The following is a 5,036-nucleotide window of genomic DNA, read 5'->3' as shown; positions in this document are numbered from 1 at the left end:
GCTTCAGTGGCTTGTCTGCCTTCTCTGAGCCAAGTTGCGTGACGCTAGCATTGCCTGTGTTGTTTCTGTGATTGTTTACAATGTTTAAAAAAATTGAGAACGCCGCCAGTTGCGAAGTGAGGGCAGTGATTAAATTCCTAAATGCAAGAAACGTTCGCCCATGTGATATTCATCGCCAATTAAAGGAGGTGTATGGACACAATGTAATGGACGAGTCGTCTGTTCGGCGGTGGTGTCGCAACTTCAACATGGGGAGGGGGAACACACACGACGATGAGCGTTCGGGGAGACCGTCTGTCATTACAGACCAACTGGTGAGCTCAGTTGACGAATTCGTGAGGAACGATCGGCGCGTCACAATTGATGACATCTGTGAGCATTTTCCCAATGTTTCTCGAACAATTGTTCATGAAATTGTTAAGCACCATCTGCATTATGCAAAAATTTGTGCAAGATGGGTCCCTCGCAAGCTTACAGATGAGCACAAAACCAAGCGTATGGCTGCAGCACTGACGTTTTTGGGACGTTATTCTGATGAAGGAGACTCTTTCTTGACTCGCATAATTACTGGTGACGAAACATTGGTTTGTTATGCATCACCTGAGAGTAAACGACAGTCAATGGAGTGGCATCATGCTCATTCACCAAACAAACCAAAAAAATTCAAGACAGTTCTGTCCACCAGGAAACTCATGGCAACCATTTTCTGGGATCGACGAGGTGTATTGCTTATTGATTTTATGGCCCGTGGAGACACTATTAATGCCAATGCGTATTGTGAAACATTAAAGAAATTACGGCGGGCAATACAAAATCGGCGGCGAGATCTATTGTCTACTGGTGTCATTCTCGTTCATGACAATGCCAGGCCTCATGCAGCTGGGATAACACAAAAACTTTTGCAGCAATTCAAATGGGAAACTTTCGACCATCCACCGTATAGCCCGGACTTGGCCCCTTCAGATTTTCATCTCTTTACAAAGCTTAAAGACTTTTTGGCAGGAAAAAGATTTGACAGCGATGAAGAACTTAAAGAAGGAGTGACCCTGTATCTCAATGAGCTGGCGGCGAAGGACTATGCAGCAGGAATACAGAAACTTGTCACACGTTATGACGAATGCCTTAATTTGCTTGGAGATTATGTTGAGAAGTAGTTTAAAGTATCCTCTTTCAAATAAAATTTTTTATGTTTGTTAATATTTACTTTTGTGTCTTTATTTCACGAACGGGTACTACTTTCCGGATGACCCTCGTAGTACATGAATATGGATAGATTAAACTAAAAACTGAGAAACATCAACTTCAAATCTTTTAAATCCTCTAATTGGTGGGCCTGACAATATATGTTAAATAATAAACTATCACAGCTAACAAGTATCTACACCAAACTACTACTGAAACAGGAAACATCTTGGTGGAATACATCCCACTCTGAGAGTACACTCAACTAAGAAATACATCATTACATCACAGTTGACACGAGCATCCTTGACCACTTGACTGACATGCCCGTGTCCGACTCAGGAAACGACTTTCACCCAAAATTGAATTGCCCAAGTGTGCCACGGACATCAAAATTCCTTCACTCCGATTCTGATGTACACGTGTTTCAATGAATGCTTTCTCCAAGAAGTTCCCAGCTTACTCATCAGACACCTCTAGCATACAGCACACCAGTGACAGCAGTGGGAAACTTTTAGTATGTTATTTATTCTTTTATAATATATTATTTAGATTAGGACGGCAATGTTTTGGTGTGAGTGGTCATCTTTCTTACTCTGTTTTCGAAAATGAAGATATTGGGCTGGGCTTTCACCGTAATTTATTTCAATATAGAATTCTCTTTCTTTCTTATCACAAGATAAGGAAGGATATTAGAATGTTTATAAAATGATATCAATTAATTTTTCTAATACTTCATCCTAAAGAGATTTTTAGGCATAGAAATGTGCTTATTATTATTTTTACAAAGAGGGAGGGTTTCCTGTTATCATGTCTAATTCCAAAACTAGGAATTCCGAGAGCATTTCCATATATGATTTGAAAGAAATAAGATACCGTCATACTTTCTGATTATGATGAAGATGTATCTGCCCAATTGCTTGCGTCCTATTGATTCCCATCAACGTCCCAGACCACCACCTCCAAGATTCCTTTCACTGAACCTCTTGCTTTTTATTTCGACATTGAAGACACTGCTGAAATTCTACAACACTTCCAGGCATTTGTTGACAATAACCTACGTTTCAAGGTGTAAAGACAGTCAGCCTGTCAATACGAATGAAATTAGAGTGTTTTTTGCTTTAAATCATACTTCCAAGGAATCATAAGCAAACCATTTGAAGAATGGTTTTGGTCAAATTTGCTCGTCCTCCCCAAAAATACTTTTAATAATATGAAGGAAAAATTTTAAAAAGTCCAATTACATTTCTTACTTCCGAATCCTCGCATCCGGATATACTGCCCGCACTGGCAACAACGCCAGCATAAATACGGGCGACAAGAGTTCAACAAGCTCATTATTTTTCTGATACATTGTATTACCTGAGGTTTAATTACTGGAAAGACTACGTACCACTTGTGTCAGCGATACATTTAACATGTGCTATCAAACGTTTTTTTCAGTCCTTTCCATGTAGTACTATTAGTACGAATTACAGTAAGTATCAACAGGGAGGCAAATGAGGTAATTAGTTGGATGTGCTTTATTTGCGATCATGGCGCATGGAATGTAGCCGTCTTCATGTTGCCCTCGTTGAAAGGAGCAAGTTAGTATTAATTAATCTCTCCATTTCAACCGAATGTATATTAGCAGAGCATTGTTTGAACCGCGGTGGAGCGAGAGAGTAAAGTAGAGCCGGCTTCCTCGCAGTTAATGCTGCATTTTCCGAAAGCACTTTGAGAAATATCCTTGAGTGGAAACCTTATATAAAGCGGGGAGCGTGCTACCTAATTTATTGTCAAGATAATCCAAACCCAAGATGAGAGCGGAAGATATATCGAAAGACGGCGACATAGAAGCTCAAATGTGGGTGTAATTTTCACGTTGTTGTTTTACATGTGGTAATGTTCCTTTTTACAGTTGGTGACCTAACACCCCCCACCACACACCCTTGCGGCGGCTTGCGGGGTATTATGTAGATGTAGATGAAAGATGCTGACCATTCTTACTTCATTCTCTTTAAATATTATGTCATACCATATATTTGTACTCATCAGCCGCCATCTGCATTTTGCAGACAATAATACCTTTGCTATAGATACACATCCTTGCCTCAAGCTAAATGAAATTTGGCCCGTACTTAAATACCTCAGCAAAAAGTTCTCAAATTTGTGGACACCTGAGAGGGACATTTCTAATGATGAAAGTCTCACGCTGTAGAAGGATAGGCTACCATGGATTCAGAATGTTCCCCTCAAAAGAGCTAGATTTGGGGTAAATACATTTATGCCTTGCAAGTCTAAGTCTGGATATATATGGTCATTTATTATTCAAACTGGAAAAGGGTCAGAGTTTAATGTGGAATACACAAATCTTCCTGTAATATCCCAGATTGTGCAAGCACTAATGAAACCTCTACTAGGTAAAGGTTATTGCCTGTCTCCAGATCAATACACCTCCTCAGAGCTGGCTGATTTATTGGTTGCCAAAGGAACCGACACCTATGGGACATTAGGAGTTACAAGGAAGGAAGTGCGGGATGATATCAAAGAAAAAGAAGTTGAAATTGGAAGAATTCACCGCCTTTGAGAGAGGTAGAGTTATGGTGATGAAATGGCAAGACAAAAAGGCTGTTACTGTACTCTCTACAGTACATAATGAAAAACTAGTTGGATTTAAATAAAGAGATATTGTGCTAAGGAAGCCTAAAATCAGTGCTGAGCATATTAATTCAATGGATGGAGGAGATAGGGCAGATCAGCACCTAACTACCTAACCTTGTTTCGAAATAAAAAATTTTAATTTCACTAGTTGGAACTGGAAAATGCTTTCGTCTTGTATCGGAAGAATGGTGGAATAAAGAATAACCTAGACTTAAGAATGACATTAGTGGAAGATATAATTGAGAGGTACCACACACATGATACGTCATGTGAGGGTGGAAGGCCTTCAGTAGAACAAAATCCTAGACGCCTAACTGAGAGGCACTTCTCCGAATATATTCCACCTACGGAGAAGAAGGAAAAGCCTTGTAGGCAGTGTGCAATTTGTTGAGCCAAAAGGGATCGAAGTGGCAATAAGATCAGGAGAAGAACAAGGTTCTATTGCCAAGCATGCGATGCTGGACTCTGTGCAGCAGCTTGTATCAAAATAAAGCACACAGTGAAATACTTACAGGAATTATTGTAAAATTACTCATGGCAAAATGTTCAATTTTTATAAAAAGTATGTCATAAAAATTTTCTGCAACACTGTCTTTTCTCTTTATAAACATAACAATGAAATGAACAAATAGAAAAACATGACATTTTTTGTGCAGAAAAAAATAAAATCTCACGCGGCAAGTGGTTAATACGTTTAGCAGATTCAATAAACATTATGATGTTGGACACAATTGGATACATTTCTACTTACCAATATAGCTGCAATTGGTAAATGATTCTCTCAAATGGCAATCCAACTTGAAAACATCATCCGGAAAAATATAAAGTTCAATTTCCGGATCACTAGCAAACCAAGTTATCCACCGCTGGCAAACTCTGTAATTAAGATCAGAAATGGAGAAAATTGAATTGATTTAATGCCTAATGCAACTATATGCAACTGATGGTGGCCATTTTGGATATCTCTTTCTTTGGAGGTTTATCTTTCACCCATCTCACTGAAAGACGGAAAGAGCATGACTCATCCAATTCCCAGTAACATGTGGACACAATGACCTCATTTCCTGCCATTGTTCGCCCCATGAACTCTGCCAGACAAGTGGGCAGAGAAAGCAATAGTCAGAAAGAGGGTGTTTATTGGGGCTAAAAGACCAAACGGTACCTTCTCCATTCCCCCCATCTTCATATATATTTATTATGATAGCCATGCC

The sequence above is a fragment of the Hetaerina americana genome, unplaced genomic scaffold (assembly GCF_022747635.1).
Source record: "Hetaerina americana unplaced genomic scaffold, ioHetAmer1.1.p SCAF_125, whole genome shotgun sequence".
Classification (NCBI taxonomy): domain Eukaryota; kingdom Metazoa; phylum Arthropoda; class Insecta; order Odonata; family Calopterygidae; genus Hetaerina; species Hetaerina americana.
The sequence above is the reverse complement of the archived record's forward strand: the minus strand, read 5'-3'. Positions refer to the sequence as shown.